Source organism: Strix aluco, chromosome W, assembly GCF_031877795.1.
Source record: "Strix aluco isolate bStrAlu1 chromosome W, bStrAlu1.hap1, whole genome shotgun sequence".
NCBI classification, from domain to species: domain Eukaryota; kingdom Metazoa; phylum Chordata; class Aves; order Strigiformes; family Strigidae; genus Strix; species Strix aluco.
The window spans coordinates 41,342,164-41,368,305 of record NC_133970.1 but is presented as its reverse complement, the minus strand read 5'-3'; the positions used below and the strand labels follow the sequence as shown (position 1 = coordinate 41,368,305).

Below are 26,142 nucleotides of genomic sequence, written 5' to 3'. Positions count from 1 at the left end.
GCGCAGGCGGGTCACTTAGAACCCTCTACAAGTCCCTGGAATACTCCCGTGTTTGTCATCCAAAAGAAGGATAGAACCAAGTGGCGCTTACTTCACGACCTCAGGGCCGTGAACCAACAGATGCAGGCGATGGGTGCCTTACAGCCGGGGTTACCCTGGGGCTCCGCTACACCAAAAGACTGGCCCATTGTGATCATTGATATCAAAGATTGTTTTTTCAGCATTCCCTTACACCCTGCCGACAAACAGAGATTTGCCTTTACCGTGCCATCCGTGAACATTACTCAACCAGCTCAGCGCTGGCAATGGACCGTGCTACCACAGGGTATGAAGAACTCGCCTGTCATTTGCCAGCTATACGTGGCCAGGGCCATCGCACCCTTGAGAGAAGGTGAGCCTAACCACCATGTAATACACTATATGGACGACATACTGCTAGCGGCACCTACAGAACAGCAGGTAGAACACCTGTTTCAACGCGCCAAGGCCTTACTTCAACGACATAATCTGAGCATTGCCGAAGCAAAAATTCAACGTGGTACGCGATTACAATACCTGGGCATGACGTTGACAGGGAACAACATAAGTCCGCAGCCAGTGGCTCTCACCCCGAGCGTTGCCACTCTCCATGACGCTCAGAAATTAGTTGGGGCCTTACAGTGGCTCTGCATCTTTGTCTGCATCCCCTTGGGATTTATGAAACCCTTTTATGAACTACTAAAAGGCGAACACCTGTGGGAGCCCAGAACACTCATGAAAGAATGTCAAAACAAATTGGAACTCATACAGGCTATCTTACGACAGCAGCAGCTGTTGCAGCGATGGGACCCGACACAGTCAGTCGCAGCAGGCTGCTTCATTTCTGAACATGGGACAGTAGGCATCCTTTTCCAAGGCACAGATGGTAAGCCCGTGCCCTTAGCCTGGGCTTACCAAAATACCAACAAAGCTGCTTTTGTCACCATTGTTGCTGTTTTGGCAGACCTCATAGGACGCTTACGCAACATGGCTGTTACACTTTGGAAAGGAACCTGATACGATCCTCGTCCCCTGGAAGCAACAGGTATGGGAAAATATGGTTGCTCGTTCTGAAGATTTACAATGTGCCATCTTTGACTTTCCGGGCTCCATAACAACAGGAAAAGGCCTACAATGGATTACCCACCTGAAAACGATCCAATTACAACTTACCCTACCTCTATCAATGCGCCCTCTCCAAGGCACAACATATTTTACAGACGCCTCGTCGCCATCTCAGACAGCTGCAGTTGTGTGGAAGACTGAGGGACGCTGGGAAAAGAGGACGTGGACCCAGACCGACAAGTCTGTACAGTGGCTGGAAGCCAAAGCGGTCCAAATGGCACTCCAACAGGAGCCAGAAAACCCTATTAATGTTGTTACAGACTCTTTGTATGTCTATAAGCTCGTGCACAAAATGACAACAGCGGGGTTCGTGCAAACGGAAGCCTCGACTCTACTTTATGAGGCTCTACAACAACGCACAGGACAGGCCTTTATTACCCATGTAAACAGTCACCAATCCCTACCGGGTCCAATTATAGAAGGCAACCATCAGGCAGATCAGGCGGCGCAGGGTGTGTGGTCAATAGACGCCGCAAAGAACCTACATGCCTTCCTACACCTTGGAGCGAAAGCCCTAGCAAAAACATGCCAGATTCCCCTGTCACAAGCAAAGAACATAGTGGCACTTTGCCCCTATTGCCAAAAAGGCCCACTGTGGGAGGCAGGCATCAACCCGCGAGGCCTCTCCTCTAACCAGATTTGGCAAACCGACATAACGGAATGTGACTTGTTAAAGCCAAATAAATACCTTATAGTAACTATTGACACCTTTAGTTTAGTTCCACAATACTAGCCACGATGAGTCGTAAACAGACAGCCAGACACGTCATTGTTCATTGGGAGGGCGTTATTGCATTATTAGGAAAACCACAGGAAATCAAGACAGACAATGGCCCTTGCTTCATTGCTAAGCACACAAAAGAATGGTGCGTGTTATGGGACATTAAGTTAGTACACGGCCTCCCTTACAATAGTCAAGGTCAAGCCATAGTGGAGCGTGCACATCGCACCCTAAAAACGAAACTCCAACAGCTTGGGGAGGGGGAAGGCCACAGAGGAACAATACCTGTAGACCGCCAACAAGCTCTCTTGTCACGCGCCCTGTATACTCTAAATCATTTCGTTAGGGGTGAGGAATCCACACCTCCCCTGTGGAAACACTTTATGCCAACGCAGGAGACGAAAAACTATCCCTGAGTCCAAATCAGGGAACCAGGCTCGATAACTTGGGAGACGGGGTGGTCGCTGAGAGTGCTTGGGCGTGGGTACGCGGCAGTGGAAAAAGATGGTATAATTAAGTGGGTACCTGCACGGTGTGTAAAACCTCATCTAACATGAGATGGAGCTTTGTTTTACAGCATTGGTGGTGGATCACCCTCCTTGGCTGTGCATTGCTGAGTCACGCAGGATACTGGAGGGAGTGGGCGCGAGCACATCACCGCGAAGACGTCTGCTTTCCCATAGATACGGGAGCGGAATCCTGCTATGTCTTCATCACAGCCGCCTTTCATAACGGGTCTAGAGAGCCAGTGCCCATATCCGAATCTAAGTATGTAACCGAACTCATGCATAAGGATGTACAAGAGCTGTGGTGGTTTGACCTTGGCTAAATGCCAGGTACCCACCAAGTCACTCTATCACTTCCCCCCCTTTCCCCTTTTTTTCTCAATAGGGCAAGGAAGGGAAAGAAAATAAGATAGGAAAACAAAACAACCCTTGTGGGTAAAACAACAGCAGTTTTAATATAAGCAAAGCGAAGCAAAGGGCCGCGCGCAGAAGCAAAAAAAAGAAAACAGATTTATTCTCTACTTCCCATGAACAGGCGATGTCGGGCCTTCTCAGGAAGCAGGGCTCCAATACGCGTAGTGGTTGCCTCGGAGGACCAAGGGTGACCCCGCCCCCTTCCTCCTTTCTCCCAGCTTTATACGGAGCAGATGTCATATGGTCTGGAATATCCCTTTGGTCAGTTCGGGTCAGCTGTCCTGGTTGTGTCCCCTCCCAAGATCTTGCCCACCCCGTCCCACTGTGGGGGGGAAATGTCAGAAAGAGCCTTGGTGCTGTGATAGCACTACTCAGCAGTAGCCACAACACCAGTGTGCTATCAACACCCTGCCAGCTCCCAGCATAAAACACAGCACCATGAGGGCTGCTACAGGGGAAAACCAATTCCAGTTCAGCCAGACCTGATACAGTCTCCACCCCTTATTCCATACCATTTACGTCATGCCCAGGTCCCACATAACACTCATTTATCCATTCCGTAAGCTTTCTTCATTCCTCCAGATGTTCAGTGACTTGGCTCCCATCTGTCAAGATGGATGTTCAGGACAGGAGCAGTATGTTTGACTGTTGGACTCCAGCACCGGCTAGGTTTGGGTCATCATCGCATGTATCTGGTTCACTCTTCGTCGTTCCTACTTCCTCCATCACTTCCTGCAACATACAACTCAGCCCACAGATTATTTTCCCCCCAAGGTTAAATCTCCTTGAGGCACACACTGAGTAGCCCCATTCTCCCGCATTACCCACCAAGTACATCCAGGTCCCTGAGCAAAAACAATCCCACGAGTGGGCTTGCCTTTTCCCAAGGGAGGAGCAATCCACACTGCCTTCCCCAGCCATTTCCCTGTGTGTACTACAGGGACCTTATCTCCTCCCACAGTATGAAGGGGTTTTGTTTGGGCAGGACCAGGACGGTTAACAGATCCTCTGGTGTTAATTAGCCAAGGGGCTTCTGCTAAATTTATATCCCAGTGCTTCCATCCCCCATTGTCCAATGCTCTCAACATAGTCTTCAACAGTCCATTGTATCTTTCAATCTTTCCAGACGCTTGTGGGTAATAAGGGATGTGATACACCCACTCAATGCCATGTTTCTTTGCCCAGGAGTTTATGAGATTATTTCGAAAATGGGTTCCATTGTCTGATTCGATTCTTTCAGGAGTACCATGTCGCCATAAAATTTGCCTTTCAAGACCTAAGATGGTATTTCGGGCAGTGGCATGATTTACAGGGTACGTTTCGAGCCAACCAGTAGTTGCTTCCACCATGGTGAGTATGTAGCGCTTGCCTTGGCGTGTTCGTGGCAATGGTCCAATATAGTCAATTTGCCAGGCCTCACCATATCGAAAACTCAGCCATCGCCCTCTGTTCCAGGGAGACTTTACTCGTGTGGCTCGCTTGATTGCAGCACATGTTTCGCATTCATGAGTGACCTGTGAGATGGCCTCCATGGTCAGGTCCACCCCTCGATCACGAGCCCATCTGTACGTTGCATCTCTCCCGAGATGCCCGGATGTTTCGTGGGCCCATCGAGGTACAAATAGCTCACCCTTGCGCTCCCAGTCCAGGTCCAGCTGAGCTACTTCAATTTTAGCAGCCTTGTCTACTTGCTCATTGTTTTGATGTTCTTCGGTGGCACGGCTTTTGGGCACGTGGGCATCTACATGACGTACCTTTAGAGCCACGTTTTCCACTCGGGCAGCGATGTCCTGCCACAGTGCAGCAGCCCAGATGGGTTTACCTCTGCGCTGCCAATTGGTCTTCTTCCACTCCTGTAGCCACCCCCACAGGGCGTTAGCCACCATCCAGGAGTCAGTGTAGAGATACAGTACTGGCCACTTTTCTCGTTCAGCAATCTCTAGGTCTAGCTGGATTGCTTTTACTTCTGCAAACTGACTTGACTCGCCCTCTCCTTCAGTGGCCTCAACGACTTGTCTTGTGGGGCTCCACACAGCAGCTTTCCACTTTCGATGGTTTCCTACCACACGACAGGATCCATCAGTAAACAGAGCATACCGCCTTTCATCTTCTGGTAACTCGTTATATGGCGGTGCTTCTTGGGCACGAGCCACCTCCTCAGGCAGTGCTCCAAAATCTCTACCTTCTGGCCAGTCCATGATCTCTTCCAGGATCCCTGGACGGTTGGGTTTTCCTAGTCGAGCTCGTTGCGCGATTAACGCTACCCATTTACTCCAGGTAGCACTGGTTGCATGGTGTGTAGAAGGGATGTTTCCTTTGAACATCCAATGTAGTACAGGCAATCGCGGTGCCAAGAGGAGCTGTGCTTCTGTACCAACAACTTCTGAAGCGGCTCGAATCCCCTCATATGCTGCCAGTATCTCCTTTTCAGTCGGAGTGTAGTGGGCTTCTGATCCTCGATATCCCCGGCTCCAAAATCCTAATGGTCGACCCCGAGTTTCACCTGGTATCTTCTGCCAGAGGCTCCATGTGAGGCCATGCTCCCCAGTTGATGTGTAAAGTACATTTTGCACACCTGGTCCTGTCCGAACAGGCCCAAGAGCTACCGCCCGAGCTATCTCCTGTTTGATGTGCTCAAAGGCTTGTTGTTGCTCAAGACCCCACTCAAAATTGTTCTTCTTTCGGGTTACTTGATAGAGAGGGCTCACCAGCTGACTGTAACCTGGCATGTGCATCCTCCAAAATCCCACAAGTCCTAAGAAAGCTTGTGTTTCCTTCTTGTTGGTCGGTGGAGACATAGCTGCTATCTTGTTGACAACCTCCATAGGCACATGGCGGCATCCATCTTGCCATTTTATTCCCAAGAACTGAATCTCCTGTGCTGGTCCCTTGACCTTGCTTTTCTTTATGGCAAACCCAGCTCTCAGAAGAATCTCAATTACTTTTTGTCCTTTCTTGAACACTTCTTCTGCCTTGTTGCCCCACACAATGATGTCATCGATGTATTGTAGATGTTCAGGGGCATCACCCTTTTCCAGTGCAGTTTGAATTAGTCCATGACAAATAGTGGGGCTGTGCTTCCACCCCTGGGGTAGTCGATTCCAGGTATATTGGACACCCCTCCATGTGAAAGCAAACTGTGGCCTGCACTCTTCTGCCAAAGGAATTGAAAAGAATGCATTGGCGATGTCGATTGTGGCGTACCACTTCGCTGCCTTTGACTCTAGTTCATACTGGAGCTCTAACATATCTGGTACAGCAGCACTCAGTGGTGGCGTCACTTCGTTCAGGCCACGATAGTCTACTGTCAACCTCCACCCTCCGTCAGACTTTCGCACTGGCCATATTGGGCTATTAAAAGGCGAATGTGTCTTACTGATGACACCTTGGGTCTCCAGTTGACGGATCAGTTCTTGGATGGGAGCCAGAGAGTCTCGGTTCGTGCGATACTGCCGTCGGTGCAGGGTCCTCGTAGCAATTGGCACCTGTTGTTCTTCAACTCGCAACAGTCCTACAACAAAAGGATCTCCTGAGAGGCCAGGCAGATTAGACAACTGTTTGACCTTCTCTGTGTTCACACTGGCCACACCAAAAGCCCATCGGTATCCTTTTGGGTCTTTGAAATACCCCCTCTTGAGGTAGTCAATGCCCAAGATACAAGGGGCTTCTGGGCCAGTTACAATGGGATGTTTTTCCCACTTATCCCCAGTCAAGCTAACCTCGGCCTCCAGTACTGACAGTTCTTGACATCCGCCTGTCACTCCTGAGATCCAGATAGGTTCTGCCCCTCTATAACTTGATGGCATTAATGTACACTGTGCCCCGGTATCGATTAAAGCCTGGTACTTCTGTGGATTTGATGTGCCAGGCCATCGAATCCACACTGTCCAATACACCCGATCATCCCTTTCCTCCTCCTGGCTGGAGGCAGGGGCCCTCTATTCCTGTTCTTGGTCAGAGTATTCACTGTCTGACCCTTGCTGTGCCAGGCCGGAAACTCCTTCATCAGGGCCAAGGGAGGTGATCTCAGTCTTCCTGTATCTGGGAGATCGCTGATTACTTTCTTGTGGTTTCACGCCAGCTACATTAACAACCTTCTTGGATGTCTTCTTCTTGGCAGGGGACTTTCCTCGCAATTCATGTACACGAACTTCCAATTTGAAGGTGGGTTGACCATCCCACTTCCTCATGTCCTCCCCCTGGTCACGCAGGAAGAACCAAAGTTTGCCACGTGTCATGCGCCTACGTTTCCCTTTCCCTCTGACTGGGGTGGAAGAGAACTGATTTCTTGGGGTGCTCCTGACATCTAAGGCACTCTCCCGTAGAGATGAGGAGGTTCCAAGACTCTCTTCAAAGTTCTGAAGCCAGGAAGAGACTGCCTCCACAGTTGGCGTACATCTTAGTCCTCCCATATCCATTTCTGGATAGTACATCGCAGCCAAGCCCGCAGAATACGAGGATGGTGCACCTTTAATCACCTTCCTCCACATGGCCCGTGTGCACAGGACATCCTCTGGATTTTTAGGGGCTTCATCATTATCTGGATCACTATAGATGACTTCCAGCACTGCTAATTCTCTCAGGTACTGGACACCTTCATCCGCAGTAGTCCACTTCCCTGGGGGGTTGTCCGTAAGATCTTCCTTGAAAGGATATCTTGCTTTAACACTTGAAAGGAGCCGTCTCCACAGACTGCAAATTCCTGTTTCTTTTCCAATTCCCCTTTCAATTCCTCAATCTCTAGCAAGGGAACCCAGCTGTTGGGCTTCCTTACCTTCCAGCTGCTGAGCATCAGCCCCATTATCCCAGCATCGAAGCAGCCAGGCAGCAATCCGCTCACCCGGCTGGCGGCTATAGTCTTTCCACAGATCTCGCAGTTCTGATGACGTCAGGGACCGGGTAGTTTCTGCCTCCTGTTTGAGTTCCGTTATTCCCTCTTCTGACCCCTTTGCTGAAGGACCTACTTCTTCCTCTTCTTTCTCCTCCCTTATTAATCGAGGGTATGGGCCTGTTGTTCTCCTTGTCCACTGTTTCTTTTTTACTACTGGGGCAATCTCTGCTGTTGTTGTTTTTGTTTGAGTCCCCATCTCTACCACAGTCCTTTGAGAGCACTGAACTGCAGCTCGATAAGCATAGGCCAGGCCCCAGTACAGCGCTAGGAGTTGCTGATTTTCATCGGGATAGACAAGGCACCCTTCTATCAGGTGTTGTGTCAGTTTTGCAGGGTTGCTTGCCTGTTCAGGGGTAAGATCCCAGGCTACAGGAGGTGATAACCATCCTAGGAATCTGCCCGAATCCTTCCACTCCCCCTGCCACCCAGGGACAGGCCGCCTCAGGGCACATTTTGGTATTCTCTCACCCAAAATTTGCCTTCTCTTACACCAAAAACCTAACGAGCTCCACACAGCCCACAATAGGCGAATAGCATTAAATGAACAGTATCAAAGAGCTAACATAAGGATTAATAAGTACTTCGGGAGCTTGCAGAATAAAACAACTCATGATGTTCCCAATTTCTTCCAGCATGTTCCCGAGCTTAGCAAAATAAAGATAAGCAGAGCAATAAACAAACCCGTGACCAGCACAAGAGCTTGTCGCTTACTAACTGCTATAGCTATAGCACAATTAATATAAAACTGCCGTTGTCCCGCCCCGCGTTGGGCGCCAAAATAGACTGTGGTGGTTTGACCTTGGCTAAATGCCAGGTACCCACCAAGTCGCTCTATCACTTCCCCCCCTTTCCCCTTTTTTCTCAATAGGGCAAAGAAGGGAAAGAAAATAAGATAGGAAAACAAAACAACCCTTGTGGGTAAAACAACAGCAGTTTTAATATAAGCAAAGCGAAGCAAAGTTCCGCGCGCGGAAGCAAAAAAAAAAAACAGATTTATTCTCTACTTCCCATTAACAGGCGATGTCGGGCCTTCTCAGGAAGCAGGGCTCCAATACGCGTAGTGGTTGCCTCGGAGGACCAAGGGTGACCCCGCCCCCTTCCTCCTTTCTCCCAGCTTTATACTGAGCAGATGTCATATGGTCTGGAATATCCCTTTGGTCAGTTCGGGTCAGCTGTCCTGGTTGTGTCCCCTCCCAAGATCTTGCCCACCCCGTCCCACTGTGGGGGGGAAATGTCAGAAAGAGCCTTGGTGCTGTGATAGCACTACTCAGCAGTAGCCACAACACCAGTGTGCTATCAACACCCTGCCAGCTCCCAGCATAAAACACAGCACCATGAGGGCTGCTACAGGGGAAAACCAATTCTGGCTCAGCCAGACCCGGTACCAAAAAACGCAGTATGTCTTAGAGACCATTAACATGCTGATTGACATAACTGCGCAGGGAGGCTGTAAAAGTGTGATGTTTAGAAACCTAACCTTTTGTTGCATACAAGACAAAGATTATGATAAATTTGGGAGACAAAATGTACTAATTACACAGCTGTTGGAGAACATCAAGAAAACAGCTACCTTTATGAAACCTGAATGGTTTGGGCAGCTTGACAACGTGTGGGCTTGGTTCACTGGTTGGTTTAGTTGGGATTGGCTCATTTGGGGAGTCATTGGGGTATGTAGCATACTCCTTGTTATTTGCATTGCTTTTACCTGTATTAGCGCTATGGTTTGTAAGTTGTTTAAGAAGGTTAACATTTTATTAAAAAGATAATGTTATAAAGCATGGGGGGGGAAGCGTAGGGAGTGGCACTCGGAAGATCTCGCGATGTACGGAAAGAGTAGTTATAACCTCCCCTCCTTTCCTTTGTTACTAAATAAGGTAATAGGTAAGCCTGTAATGGCGAAGACACACCCACGGAGGAGGTACTTAGCGAGCATATATATGCAAGTTGCGCAGTTCAATAAACGGACATTTTGTAACCACCACATTGGTGTCTGTACTGATGTCCCCGAGAAGGTCTTAACCCCCTGTGGTATCTGGCCCTGCGACCAGAGCGCCACCAACAGGTGGATAGGCAGGCTTAAAGATGCAGAGCCAGCTATAATACCATTAGAAGCAGACGCTTCCCCACCCAAGAGAAGGACAGTGGAAGGTACACACCACAGGGCACCCTGTGGTTCTTCCTCTGCGACCATGGGGAAAACATGAGGAGGTGGCATGGACAGCACACTTAGGCCCTAGCTGCATGAGTATAGCAGCTGAAAGGGAAGACCACCATGAAAGGGGAGTCTTCCAAGAGAAACGAAGCTCCCGTGTCCAGTCGGAAATCCCCCAGACAGAATAGAATGGCCAACATTATGCTTGACCCTCTTGAGGGGACCAGGAAGTCATTCTTGCAGGAGTCACTCTTAGATCAAGTGAGTGATGGTGAGCAGGATTAGAGGGGCCCTGCCTCCAGCCAGGTGGAGGAAAGGGATAATCGGATTTACTGGAAGGTGTGGATCCGATGGCCTGGCACATCGGACCCACAAGAATATAAGGCCTTGGTAGACACTGGCGCACAGTGCACCCTGATGCCATCAAGCTACAGTGGGATTGAACCCATCTGTATCTCTGGAGTGACAGGGGGATCCCAACCTCTGACCCTATTAGAAGCTGAAGTAAGCTTAACTGGGAAGGACTGGCATAAGCACCCCATTGTGACTGGCCCAGATGCCCTGTGCATTCTAGGTATAGACTATCTCAGGAGAGGGTACTTTAAAGACCCAAAAGGGTACCGGTGGGCCTTTGGTATAGCTGCCCTGGAGGAGGTTGAGCAATTGTCCACCTTACCCGGCTTCTCAGAGGAACCCTCAGTGGTGGGGTTGCTTAAGGTTGAAGAGCAGCGAGTGCCAACTGCTACCAAGACGGTGCACCGGCGGCAGTACCGCACTAACCGAGATTCCCTGGTCCCCATCCATCAGCTGATCCATTGACTAGAAAGCCAGGAGGTGATCAGCAAGACTCACTCACCTTTCAACAGCCCTATATGGCCAGTGAGAAAACCTAATGGCGAATGGAGACTGACCGTGGACTACCGTGGCCTGAATGAAGTTACGCCAGTGATGAGTGCTGCCGTGCCGGACATGCTAGAGCTCCAGTATGAGCTGGAGTCGAAGGCAGCCAAGTGGTACGCCACGACTGACATCGCTAACGCGTTCTTCTCCATCCCAATAGCACCAGAGTGCAGGCCACAGTTTGCATTCACTTGGAGGGGTATCCAGTACACCTGGAATCGATTGCCCCAGGGGTGGAAACACAGCTCCACCATTTGCCATAGACTGGTCCATACTGCACTGCAGAAAGGTGGGGCTCCAGAACACCTGCAGTTCATTGATGATATCATTGTATGGGGGGACACAGCTGAGGAAGTCTTTGAGAAAGGAAAGAAGATAATTGAAATCCTCCTGAAGGCTGGTTTTGCCATCAAGCAACAGAAAGTTAAGGGGCCTGGAAGGGAGATTCAGTTCCTAGGAATAAAATGGCAAGATGGGCGTCGCCACATCCCAATGGAGGTGATAAACAAGATAACAGCCATGGCCCCACCAACCACTAAAATGGAGACTCAGTCCTTCCTGGGCGCTGTGGGGTTCTGGAGGATGCACATCCCAAACTACAGCCTGATTGTGAGCCCTCTCTACCACGTAACGGGCAAGAAGAACGATTTTGAATGGGGCCCAGAGCAACAACAAGCCTTTGAACAAATTAAGCATGAGATTGCCCAGGCAGTAGCCCTTGGGCCAGTCCGGGCAGGGCAGGAGGTTAAGAACGTGCTCTACACTGCAGCCAGGGAGAATGGCCCTACCTGGAGTCTTTGGCAGAAAGCACCTGGGGAATCCCGAGGCCGACCTCTAGGCTTTTGGAGCCGGGGATACAAAGGCTCTGAAGCTAACTATACCCTGACTGAGAAGGAGATACTGGCAGCGTACGAAGGAGTTCGAGCTGCCTCAGAAGTGGTCGGCACTGAGACACAGCTCCTCCTGGCACCCCGACTGCCGGTGCTGGGATGGATGTTCAAAGGAAAGGCTCCCTCCACACATCATGCAACAGATGCCATGTGGAGTAAATGGGTTGCGTTGATAACACAACAGGCTCGAATAGGGAACCTCGACCCCCAGGATTAGTAGAAATGATCATAAACTGGCCAGAGAGCAAAGATGCTGGGTTATCACCAGAACAGGAGGTGAAACGTACTGAGGAGGCCCCACCATATAACGAGCTGCCAGAGGAAGAAAAACAATATGCCCTGTTCACTGATGGGTCTTGCCGCATTGTGGGAAAACATCGACGATGGAAGGCTGCAGTGTGGAGTCCCACATGATGAGTCACTGAAGTTTCTGAGGGATAAGGTGAATCGAGCCAGTTTGCAGAGGTGAAAGCTACCCAATTGGCTATGGAGATTGCTGAGCGAGAAAAGTGGCCGAGGCTCTATCTCTACACTGACTCGTGGGTGGTGGCAAGTGCCCTGTGGAAGTGGCTGCAGCAATGGAAACAGAGCAACTCGCAACGCAAGGGTAAACCCATCTGGGCTGCTGAAGTATGGCAGGATATTGCAGGCCAGGTGGAGAACCTCGTTGTGAAGGTGCGCCATGTGGACGCCCATATACCCAAGAGTCGGGCCACTGATGAACATCAACACAACCAGCAGTCGGACCAGGCTGCTAAGATCGAAGTGGCTTAGGTGGACTTGGACTGGCAGCGTAAAGGTGAACTGTTCATAGCCCCGTGGGCCCATGAGACCTCGGGCCACCAAGGCAGAGATGCAACATACAGGTGGGCTCGAGATCGAGGGGTGGACCTCACCATTGACACCATCGCAGAGATCATCCACGGATGTGAGACGTGTGCTGCAATCAAACAAGCCAAGCGGGTGAAGCCCCAGCGGAATGGAGATCGATGCCTGAAATATAAATATGATGAGGCCTGGCAGATCGACTACATCACACTGCCACAGACCCGCCAAGGCAAGCGCCACGTGCTCACAATGGTGGAAGCAACCACTGGATGGCTCGAAACTTATCCAGTGTCCCACACCACCGCCCAGAACACCATTCTGGGCCTTGAAGACTGAGTCCTGTGGCGACACGGCACCCCAGAGAGGATTGAGTCGGACAATGGGACTCACTTCCGAAATAACCTCATAGATGCCTGGGCAGAGGAACACGGCATCGAGTGGGTCTACCACATCCCCTACCACGTACCAGCCTCTGGGAAGATCGAGTGCTACAATGGACTGTTAAAAACTACGTTGAAAGCAATGGGAGGTGGAACCTTCAAACACTGGGACACACATCTGACAAAGGCCACTTGGTTAGTCAACACAAGAGGATCTGCCAATCGAGCTGGCCCAGCTCAGTCAAGACTTCCACGTGCTGTAGACGGGGATAATGTCCCTGTGGTGCACATGAGGGACCTGCTGGGAAAAATGGTCTGGGTTAGTCCTGCGCTGGGCAAAGGCAAACCCATCCACGGGATTGCTTTTGCTCAAGGACCTGGGTGCACCTGGTGGGTGATGCAGGAGGATGGAGCGGTCAGATGGGTACCACAAGGGGACTTGATTGTGGGTGAGAACATACCGTGAATTATACTGTGCTTTTGTTAATTGTTTTTTGTTATTGTTAATTGCTAAATGGCAGCTGGGCATGACGCACATGGTATAGAATAAAGGGGTGGATTATGTCCTGGTTCAGCTAGGATAGGGTTAACTTTCCCCAGCAGTGGGGGGAAGCTCTAGCCGGGTTATTTGATACCATGCTGACGTCAGGTCCGGGCGCCCAAGCGCGGGAAGAGCAGGAATGACTTTTGTCCGGGTTGGTCCCCTCAGTGCTGTATCCGTGCAGTATATCTCTTGTTCTGTTCATTGTTATTACTGTTATTGTTATTGTTATTGTTGTTGTTCAGTTTGTGTGGGAGACCGCGGCCTGTCAGCCTTACACAGCCTCTGAGAAACAGCCAGGCTTTGATGAAAAACAGGCCTTGGGAGAAAGTTAAGAAACTGTCGAGTTGTGCCAAGGTGGCAGGGAAAAACAACGGCCAGCTGCAACACTGAACTGAGAAAAGTACTGAACTGTGAGAAGTTACTGCTGCGTGAACAGCGCGTGAACAAGAAGTTGATTGGTCTGCACAGCGCGTGTTAGAGTGGCCTTATGCTGATAGGAGAAAAGGTTGATAGCTGTCTAATTGCTGATTTGCTAATTATGAAGTAAGAGCTTTGGCGAGAGCATAAGTATGTACTATTGGAAAAATAAACGGCTTTGCTTGTTATAACTCTCATAGAGTTGTGCAAGTCTGATATCCTTCTGCAACAGGTTTGTTGTTGTTACACTGTTGTATTAAATTTTTCCTTATCTCAACCGTGGGGTTTGTATTTCACTCCCTGCCCCGTCCGGTTTGAGGGTGGGTGAGGGGCAGCAGCAACGTGGTCTCGGGTCCTGGCAGGGCCTAAACCACCACAGATGCCTTTAGTTTGCTGTGGTAATTTTTTGTACTTCTTTATTTGTCCCAAAAAACATATTCATCTTTTTGATAGAGATGGAAGAAGGTAAAATATGAAAGTACTGAAAAACCCTATCCCTAATGCTCAAACATGTACAAAACCATGTAAGTAGTAGTCTGAATAGGCATTAATTATAACTCTTTGAAATGTTTGCATGGCATGTTTCTTCTTTCCCTATGTGCGTACATGTGCATATTTATATTTATATGCATATATTTGTATATATACACACAAAAATATGTACATGCATATAAATAAGTACAGATTGAATGTGCATCAATCTGATATTTGTCTCCTCTCCCTGTTTCTGCATGAACTATTGGGAAATTCTAACTTTTCTTGGTTAAAATTACCTCTATTTATTTATTACTTAAATGTATATTCTGATATGAGTAGACAAACATCTGTTTTCCTGAGTGAACTTTTATTACTTATGCTTCTCAGATTGCTCAGGGAAGACTATAAAACCTGGGTGTCTTCCAAACTGTCCTGGTCCATATGAAGGGCTGTCCACATTGGCAAAGTAACAAGTGAAAGGATATGAAATGGGCAGTGAGACAACAGGCACAGAAAGTATCTATCATTTTACTTTACAGAGTGTCTCTTGATATTTTTCCTCTTTACATTCTCAATCTTACCATGGTTTGAATTTTGTGGAAAAACCTATGCAAAGTGGGATCTTGCAGCATAGATCATGTAATAAATGGGATGCCTCTCAGGAAAATAAATCTGTGCTGGTTCATCCTGATGCAGAATTGGTGTTGATGCTAACATGTCATTTTTCCAAATGCTTCAGAGTCCTTTAGGCTTGCCATGAAGGTAAGGATTTATCTTCTAATCTCAGAACCACTTTTCTCTGTCTGGATTAGCCATGAGCAGAAAAGTCATTAACATTGATGAACTGGGGACTAATACCACTCCAGAGCATATTATGTGGTCTGTTTATACCCTGCCCAGCCCCTTAACCTATGTCTCAGGTAGAAAAAAAAAAATGGTAGCACAAGCCCCTACTCACTTGGAAACAACTGAATCACAAAATAGCTGAGGTTGTGAAGTGCTAAGGCTTGGACAATAGGCCCAAGCCAGAGTTGACCTATAGATGAATCCTGTACATTTTATAACTGATAACCATTGTGCTAATAGGTATTATACTAAGTTATAACAAACCAACTATTCTGATGTAAAAGGTGGGAATACTGAAGCCTGAGCAACAGGCCCTGAACCAAAACTGCTAACTCCGTATGTAGTCATTAGTGAAATATGCATAGAAGACGTAGCTTAAACATCATAAAACATGTCTATCTTGAATGTATCCTTATCTTTCTTTATGTGTGAGCAAGATAACAAGGCCACAGAAACAGTTGTCTGGCCTTGTGACCTTGCTCATAAATCAACTAGATAAGCAGGGAAACTCCCTTAGCTTCTCCCTTGAGCCCTGGCCAGGCTCTGGGGGAACCTAATGTGAGAGTGAAACCAGATATTTCTGCTCAAAACAAAGGTGCCAGCTATTCTGGCTTACTGATTTTTAGGTATATAAGGCTGGACCCGCTCACAGCGACTTTGGAAGCCTCACCTACGGGTGGACGCACCGCGTAGGATTTCCCACTTGCCGGGACAGGCTCTCCAAATCCTCGCTGTAACCGGGGCTGCCCAGCGCCTGCGGATCTGGATGATGGTAACGTATGCAAGTGGTGATGGATCTTTCTTAATCACTATTCTCTCTCTCTCTCAGGTAGTAATGATTTGATGCATTACCCTGTATTTTCCTATTTGTTTAAGTGCACTGTTCTGTCTTTTCTTACTGTATGTTTTCTGTATTATTCTGTTATATTATTTAGTTATTTCTAGTAAAATACGCCTGCTCTTTTCACTCTGGTGTCTGAGTTTAATTGATATCCCTGATCAGCAAAACATAAATTGGTGTCAGAAGTGGGATACAACAAAAAATGCCATTATTTAAATTTAAAGGTAATTTCTCAAGTCCACCAGAAAATCCTCCCTATAGTTCACTGGCTCAGGAGTGGGCTAGGGTCGGAGGACCTTCCGAACAATGGGAGAGCTGGCTGAAAGTAGCCGAGCCATTAGATGTTTTAAATTGTATGAAAAAGATACCTATTGAAAAAGGAAAAGAAACTACAAATTCCATTAAACAGGGATGGGTTTTGTTAACTGCATATAGAAAACAGCACCAGAGTAAAGAGAGGCTGTTGTTAGAGCGCTCCCAGATGGAGTGACAGATGTGTGATTTACAGAGTCAAATAGTGATGTTGCAATGCCAGAATAAGTTGCTTGCTGATAAGCTGGATACTTATCAGACAGTGGTGGAGAAAGCTGCAGTGCGAGTAGCACAATATAAGTATAGGAAAAGGAGAGGGCAAGTGAAGCATAAGAAAGTGCATGCAGTGATTGCAGATGCAGGTGTGCAATGGGACCCAGAGAAATGGGATGGTGATATTTGGGATTCTATGGATTCTGACAAGGCTGGTTCCACAGATGAATTCATAGATGCGAAACCTGTGTGGAGGCGAAAGATAGAAGTGGATCCTAATAGTATGCAACCTGTGAGGAAGGATACCATAGAGGATTATACAGAGCATTAAGTAAATTATATAATTGAGAGATTTAAGCAGAAACCGGGGGAACCCCTGCTCGCTTGGATGGTGCGTTTGCATGATCAGGGAGCTGCAGGGATAATCCTAGATGACAGAGATGCTAAAAAGTTTTTGATTTTAAGTTCAGATTCATTTGTGCAAGATGTATTTCAAAACAATAATCAGGATATCAATTTGTTAGCACTGGCTGCTCTGGGATGTAATACCAAATATCCTCCAGAGAATGATTGGCTGGCATCTGACCGTCAGTGGTATACTTTGCGAGATTGTATACAGCGAATGAAAGAGGAAGGGATGAAAGCAGCTATATTTTTAGGAAACACTGACCTTTTCATGCAGTATCCTTTGTCGTTCACTATGAGAAACAGAGTGATTAAAACTGCTCCACCAGCATGTAAAAAATGTCATTATGACCCTCCTCATTAATGAAACGGGGAGTCCCCTCACTGAAGTTGTGGGAGGCATTGGCCTGCCAGCCTTGCACAGCCTGTGAGAAAGTGCTAGGCTTTGATGAAAAACAGGCCTTGGAAGAAAGATAAGAGGCTGTTGAGTTATGCCAAGGTGGCAGGGAAAAACAACGGACAGCTGCAACACTAAACTGTGGAAAAGTACTGAACTGTGAGAAGATGCTACCGCAAGAACAGCGCGTGAACAAGCAGGTGATTGGTCGGCACAGCGCGTGTTAGAGTGGCCTTATGCTGATAGGAGAAAAGGTTGATAACTGTCTAATTGCTGATTTGTTAACTATGAAGTAAGAGCTTTTCCGACAGCATCCGAGAGCATAAGTATGTATCATTGTAACAATAAACTCTCTCTTTCTCTCTGGATTTCTTCGGGAGTCCGTGCCTCAGTTGCCACAGAAGTAATTGAAAAGGTGCAACAATTGCATGACCTTGGAGAATGGGTCCCCCAAGGGAGTGCAGGGAATCGGGACATTCGAGGCAGCCCCAAGAGCAGTGAAAACAGGATTTCTTGTAAGGAAATGTTTACTGCTTTACTAAGAGATGGTATGTCCGTGATAAAATAGATGGAATTTCGACTCCAGAAATGTGGAAAATATATAAACAGAGAGGGTTGAATAAACCCGGCAAAAAGGTGCAATATTCACAGGCCAAGAAGGCAGGGACAACTCAGCCTACGGCGCCACCTCTCGACCCTCAACGGGACCTTCCATCTGCTCACAGAGGGCCCCCCGTGAGTGGATCATCGGTTCCGGGGGCGAAAGAGGATTGGGCACCATTCTCTGACTTGTACCCTTTACAGGAGGCAAGGGAGGTGAGTCAACATTATGATCAGCACAAATGAATTAATGGCCAAGCTCCAGTGCGGTGCATACGGAAGGACCGACGGCCCCATGTGGAGCTTAAAATTTTCTGGAACAACCGGTCCCCGCAAACAGTAAATGCCCTAATTGACACTGGAGGGGAGGCCTCTTTAATATTTGGAAACCCAAAGAAGTATAGGGGACAACCTGTAGTTATTACTGGGTTGGGAGGAAAACAAATTGAAGCAGTGCAAACACAAATAGAAATGAAAATAGGGAACCTTCCAAAGCGATTGTATCTGGTAATGATTGTTCCTATTCCTGAATATATAATCGGTATAGACATTTTGAAAGGACTGACTTTAAATCTCTCTGATGGTCAGTATCAATTTGGAATCAGATCCTACATTAGTGCCAGACCTGTTATGGTTGGCAAAGTAAAAATGCCTCCTGTGCAGATCCCGGCTGCAACTAAGTTGGTTACAATGAAGCAGTATAGAATTCCAGGAGGACATGAAGAGATATCACAGACAATTAAAGATTTATTAGATGTAGGAGTTTTAAAACCAACCACCACTGCTTGGAACAATCTGATATGGCCTGTCAAGAAAAGTGATGGATCCTGGAGAATGACGGTGGATTTTAGAGAGTTAAATAAACACACTCCACCGCTCACAGCAGCTGTGCCAGACACTGTCACTTTAATAGAAAGGGTGCAGAAACATCCAGGAACTTGGTACGCTGTAATAGATTTAGCTAATGCATTTTTTACTATCCCAATTGCAGAAGAGCACTGGGACCAGTTTGCTTTCACGTGGCAGGGCCGGCCATACACTTTTACCAGATTACCACAAGGGTGTTTGCACAGCCCCACCATCTGTCATAGAATTATAGTTGAACACTTAGATGAAATACAGCTGCCTCCTCACACACAATTAAGTCACTACATAGATGATATTTTGATTCAAGGAAATAATGAGGAGGAAGTACAACAAGTTCTTGAATTAATAGTAGATCATATGAAACAAAAGGGGTGGGAAATTAACCCTGAAAAAAATCCAAGGACCGTCTCAGACAGTGAAGTTTCTGGGAATTCAGTGGCATTGCGGGCATCGAGAAATACTGCCTAAAGCCCGACAAAAGATTTTGGATTTTGCTGTACCACAAAATAAAAAAGAAGCTCAAGATTTATTGGGTTATTCGGTTTCTGGAGGCAACATATTCCCCATTTAGGACAAATTTTAACCCCTTTGTATAAGGTGACAAGGAAAAAATATGAATTTGAATGGGGAAATGAACAGCAAGCTGCTTTTGAGTTAGCTAAAGAAGCCATTCAAAAGGCTTTAGATTTATGGCCCCTGCAGGAAGGGGAGATAGAATTGAATGTGTCAGTAAACAAATCACACGCTAACTGGAGTCTGTGGCAGAAACAGGGAAAGAAAAAGGTTCCTTTAGGATTTTGGGGCAGAAAGCTGCCAGAGGCAGGAAACAATTATACTCCTTTTGAGAAACAATTATTAGCATGTTATTGGGCATTAGTTGAAACAGAACAGCTCACAATAGGCCATGAAGTGGCTCTCCGTCCTGAGATTCCTATCATGCAATGGGTAAAAAGTTCTCCAAAAACTCATCGACTTGGGCATGCTCAGGAATCAAGCATTATAAAGTGGAAACGGTATATACAAGATAGAGCTAAGGTAGGAGTGGGTGGAGTAGCCACCCTCCATGAGCGAGTGGCTACTATTCCCACAAAGGATCAGGAAATAAATTCTGATTTTACAGCTGATCAGGAATCCCCAGTACAGTGGGGAAAGGCTTTGGACCAATTAGAACCCTCTGCAAAGGAACATGCCTGGTTTACTGATGGATCAGCAAAGTACATAGGAGGGAAAAGGTTTTGGAAAGCAGTAGCCTATCATCCTCATTCAGAAAAATCTTTAGAAACCACAGGAGAAGGGAAAAGCAGTCAGTATGCTGAATTGTATGCAGTGTATATGGCTTTGAGACAAGAAGACCTAGGTGAATGTCATCTATATACTGACTCTTGGTCAGTAGCTAATGGATTAACAACTTGGCTGCCGACGTGGGTAGCAAAGGACTGGAAAATATATTCCAAAGAAGTTTGGGGAAAAGAACTGTGGAAAGATATTTGGGAAATAATACAAAGAACTAAGGTTACTGTGTTTCACGTGGATGCTCATAGTAACACTGACACTCTAGAAAGACTTTATAACTCTGTTACAGACAACCGGGCAAAGATTTCCCAAGATGGATTGGAATTGTTACCGAAAACTCGGAATAAAGCTTATCAACACCAATTTGATGCAGATAAGCAGACACTTCTTTACTGACGGCCGGGTGCGCGGGTGAATGTTTTCACTAACGACGCATACCAAGCACCAAAATCATACATCTTATATTGAACTTATTCATACATATTCGTTAAGTATTCATGCATAAACATAACAATTCCTGGAAATCATTATCATACTCTCCTCCTATTTCCAATTCTGCGCAGTAGAGTCCAGAAGCCTCTGGAAATGGGTCTGGGGTGTAATGTGAGTCGGTGGTCAATGAGTCGGTGGTCGTGATCTCCCCCTGCCGGAATTACCTATTGCCTGAGGACACTGTTTCTTGGCTTAAACTTGCATGTTGCTTCAGTCGATTTCCCCATTTTCTCATTAATCTGGATTCTGACATCTCTCTGCATTCTTTTAAGTTATAAAATACCTTATAAGTAAACGCTATATCCAAATTATCTTGAATCTTAAGCCTGTTATCTATAGTTCTAAATGTTCCTACTAGGTGATTCTGACCAATTCCTTCGGCCTTGGTACAGGGCTGTACAGGGGAGTTCGTAGTAGCCTCGGTTCCTGTATAATGTGGAAATGCAGCATATGATTTCTACTAAATATCTCCTATAATTCTATATTCTTATTAAAATTAAACAAAATTTATTCTAATCAATAACAAATCAGTAACAGAATTCCCTCAGAAGGAGGATCATGAAGACTTGGTGAAATGGGCACACCAAAAGTGTGGGCACCTCAGAGAAAAAGCCACTTAGAGGTGGGCTCAAGATCGTGGCATAGTAATGTCACTTGATATGATTAAAACCATAATTGCTCAGTGCCCTGTGTGCCAGCACACTCATAAACATCCGGTACCACATGTGATAAAGGGACAACTGGGGAGAGGGAAGTTGCCAGGACAAATTTGGCAAATGGATTATGTTGGACCCCTACCCCAAGATCGAGGGTGCAAATACATTTGCACAGCTGTAGATACTTACTCTGGATATTTGATTGCTCATCCCTGTAAGAGGGCCACCCACCATAGCACTATAGACCTAATAATCTTATACTATGGAATTCCACTGCAAATTCAAACTGACAATGGCTCTCATTTTCGAAACAAGTTTGTACAGCAATATGCTGAACAACAAAACATTCAATGAGTTTTCCATATACCATATTGCCCACAAGCTGCTGGATTGATCGAGCTAATGAATGGGTTGCTAAAAGACCAATTGAGAAAATTGGAGGATGGGAACCTATCCCGATGGAGGACCCATCTCACAGATGCATTGCACATTCTCAACAACAGGCCTATTGGGGAGATGGAAACCCCCTTAATGCGTATGACTACACCCAATCTGCAAATAAAACCTTTGACAGTAAATGAGACTTTAACTTACTGGGAAATTGTCCCAGGTGCCCTGGCCCCTTATCGGGCCACTCCAGAAGCTGCAGGGTTAGATCTTTATGCATTAAAATTGACAAAAGTGACCCCGAAACAGATAAGGGTCATAGATACCGGTGTAGGAATTCAGATTCCTACTGGACATTTTGGACTAATAACAGCTCACTCGAGCCTAGCCCTGAAAGGTGTTCAAGTCATGGGAGGGGTGATTGATGCAGATTATCAAGGTGAAATTAAAGTAATCTTGTTGAACAACGGTGATCAAGATTTGACTATTCAACCCCGTGACCGAGTAGCACAATTGTTGATACTACCTGTTTGCAAGCAGGGGTAAAGAAAGGGGATCCACTCCCAGTCACCACAGTCCAAGGAAGTAAGGGGTTTGGATTGACAGATATTAACAATGGAGCCAAAGTATGGGTCCAAAGGCCAAGCGGCCCCCCTGAAGCGGCTGAAGTAATAGCCATGGGGAAAGACAATACCATTCTGATTATGAAACCTGGGCAAGAAAAATGGGAATATGTCCCTGCAACAAAATGTTATTTGCGAGAATAACTAGATGGTATAGAATTTTGTTTTATAGATTCTACACATTGAATCTACCTGTCTACTGCAACGGCCCCTTCAGGAGAAGATGTTATCCACGTAACCTGATCTAAGAAACTGATCTTCGAAGAACAGAGGATATAAGGACAATGAAATTGTTGTTGGTATTACTAATTAGATGCTGTTATTGTCATCAAATTGCAAATTGGGAAAACATGCTCTTGTCCCTCGGAGAAACAATAGCAAAAATATTCGACCTGCACAACTGTTGGGTCTGCGGGAGCCCAGGCGGATTTGAGGATTGGCTTTGGACAGCCCAACCAGTGTCACTTAGATGGTGGATCAGCACACGAAGCGACATACACGAAACAACAGGATTTTGGACTGATGACAGCGACCCTTGGCGACTGCATTTTCCCGGAAAAGGTCTTTTCTGTCTCAATCAGACATGAGAACATGGGGTTCAAATGGGGAAAAGTGTTTGTGAATGGACCTTGTCTCTTGGGTTTGATTGTTGGACTCCTAATTGTCCTCCTTATGATTGTTTTAAATATCGGAACAGATGGAATCAAACACATGTTAAACTCACTAATGGTAGCTGGGTAAGATGTTCTTACCACAAGTATAAGCAAGATTTTGAAGGTTGTAAAGCTGTAGGACAGGACAGTTTCTTTGACCACCTATTTCTAAGCTGTCCCAGAGATAACTCTACAAGTAAAGCCCATGTTGTCCGAGATTATCAGTGGAAGTGGCAACACCAAAATGGCACCCGAGCTCATTTTAATACATTCTGGTCCAAATCTAACAAAACATCTCGGGGATGCAATTGTAAATGGAAATCCCCTGTGGGAGCCTGGAGATGCACCTATTGTGATTCTTATGGTGCATCAGCTGTGGTCGGAGGACCACTAGGCCCTGGAAACACATTATATTTTGACCCACCAATTGATGACGAAACCTGGGAAGGTCCCTTTGCCAATGGAACTTGGGCTTTAAAGGGACATTATTGGATTTGTGGCCAACATACTTATCGGAGGCTACCCCCAAATTGGTCAGGAATATGCTATATAGGATACATCCGACCCCTATTCTTTCTACTGTCACAAGATCAGGGAAAGGGGCTTGGAGTCAAAGTATATGATGATTTGGTTAGAGAAAAACGGTCCATTGACACTTCCCTAACCAGGGGAAGTGCTCAAAAATGGGGACAGGATGAATGGCCACCTGAAAGAATCACAGAAAATTATGGACCAGCTTCTTGGAATCCTAACGAAATAATTGCAGGTGCCAGGGAACCCATTTATAACTTAAATCGGATAATTCGGTTACAAGCCGTTTTAGAAATAATAACTAATCAAACAGCTATGGCTCTTGACCTTCTGGCTGACCAATCCACTCAAATGAGGAATGCGATTTTTCAGCATCGCATGGTCTTAGATTATCTGTTAGCAGAAGAAGGTGGGGTTTGTGGGAAATTAAATGAATCCAATTGCTGTTTACAAATTGATGATAATGGGAAAGTAGTAAAACAAATAACTCAAGAGATGAGAAAACTAGCTCATGTACTGATCCAAACATGGAAAGGCTTGGACCTGGATCCGTTCTCATGGCTGCCAGGGGGTCCCTGGATCAAACTCGCCCTTTTCTTTTTCCTTTGTGCTGTCACTAGCCTAGTGTTTATTCCTTGCTTAATCCCTTGTGGTATACAGTTGATTAAGCGCGCAGTAACAGAAATGCAATTTGTAGTTGTACCTGACAAGACATCATCAACTGATGAACGAAAACTAATGTCACTAACCATAGAGATGGTTTGAGAACCATGATTCACCTATAGGTCAAAGGACCGATTGAAGTGCTAAGGCTTGGACAATAAGCCCAAGCCAGAGTTGACATATAGATGAATCCTGTACATTTTATAACTGATAACCATTGTGCTAATAGGTATTATACTAAGTTATAGCAAACCAACTATTCTGATGTAAAAGGTGGGAATACTGAAGCCTGAGCAACAGGCCCTGAACTGAAACTGCTAACTCTGTATGTAGTCATTAGTGAAATATGCATAGAAGATGTAGCTTAAACATCATAAAACATGTCTATGTTGAATGTATCTTTATCTTTCTTTATGTGTGAGCAAGATAACAGGGCCACAGAAACAGTTGTCTGGCCTTGTGACCTTGCTCATAAATCAACTAGATAAGCAGGGAAACTCCCTTAGCTTCTCCCTTGAGCCCTGGCCAGGCTCTGGGGGAACCTAATGTGAGAGTGAAACCAGATATTTCTGCTCAAAACAAAGGTGCCAGCTATTCTGGCTTACTGATTTTTAGGTATATAAGGCTGGACCCGCTCACAGCGACTTTGGATGCCTCACCTACGGGTGGACGCACCGCGTAGGATTTCCCACTTGCCGGGACAGGCTCTCCAAATCCTCGCTGTAACCGGGGCTGCCCAGCGACTGCAGATCTGGATGATGGTAACGTATGCAAGTGGTGATGGATCTTTCTTAATCACTATTCTCTCTCTCAGGTAGTAATGATTTGATGCATTACCCTGTATTTTCCTGTTTGTTTAAGTGCACTGTTCTGTCTTTTCTTACTGTATGTTTTCTGTATTATTCTGTTATATTATTTAGTTATTTCTAGTAAAATACGCCTGCTCTTTTCACTCTGGTGTCTGAGTGTAATTGGTATCCCTGATCAGCAAAATAGGTTGGAAGGGATCTCGAGAGATTGCTCAGTCCAACTCCCCTGATCAAATAAGGGTCACCTATAGCAAGTTTCTTAGAACCATGTCCAGAGGGTATTTGAGTATGTCCATGGATGGACACTACGCAAACTCTCTGGGCAATTTATTGCAGTGTTTGATCACCCTCATGGTTAAAAAGTTTCTTCTTATGTTTAAATGGAAGTTCTTGTATTTCCATTTGTGCCCATTGCCTATCACGTGCAAACTTGCTGAGGGTGCATTGTCCCATCAGTCAATATACAGTTTAAAATACAGATTTTAAACAGTATTGACCCTCGTTATAGACTCTTGGGATACACCACTAGTAACTGGCCTCCATGGACTTTGCTGATCACAAACCCTTTAAGAACAGCTGTTAGGCAGTTTTCAGACCACATCACTATTTAACCAGCCCATATTTCATCAGCTTGTCAATGGGAGTCGTTGTCATAAGCCTTGCTACAGTCAAGAGAAACAAGATCCTGTGAGAGACTGAAATGTCCTATGACTGTCTCAAAGCTTACTTGTGTCTGTGAAAACCTCCAAGGCAAGCTGCTGAGGCCTGTGAATTGGTCTGGGGGATGTCAATTGGTCTGGGGAATGTCGCCCAGGGAATCTGGAGTGTATTGAAGGATGCACCTCCCCACTTCTTTGCGGCTGCATTGTCGTACTCCTTAGACAAGCCTCAAAGAGGCAGACATGTACTGAGCTGGCCCCATCCTGTAGACATTTGTGGCTCTATTGTGTAGGCCAGACCCCATACATGCATTGCTAATGAACTGACAAGAGGCAAAGGTTCCTGCCCTGAAGCCAGATGCAACAAAACCTGTTGGACCAGAGAAAAAAAAACTAAAGGCGAGCAGATATGGTAATCAGCGGATACGATGAACTTAAAAAGGCAGCAGAAAATTTTGCTCAGTGTGCATCCACCATCGAAGCCAGATCCATGTGCACCCACCGCCGAAGAACTGAAGACTGAGGACCAATGGGACGCCACTGGATCCATGGTGGTGACTATTCTTGCAGCCCTATCCTGCATCCTTGCTTTATTTCTGTCTTTTCCTTCCATTCTGTCCTATCGCTACCCC

General features: G+C 46.4%; 1 pseudogene; it reads left to right on the top strand.

Annotated features, from left to right (window-relative positions):
• The first annotated feature begins 1,881 nt into the window (after positions 1-1,881).
• The window catches only part of LOC141917615 (urea transporter 2-like), a 109,410-nt pseudogene continuing 85,149 nt past the window's right edge, over positions 1,882-26,142 (top strand).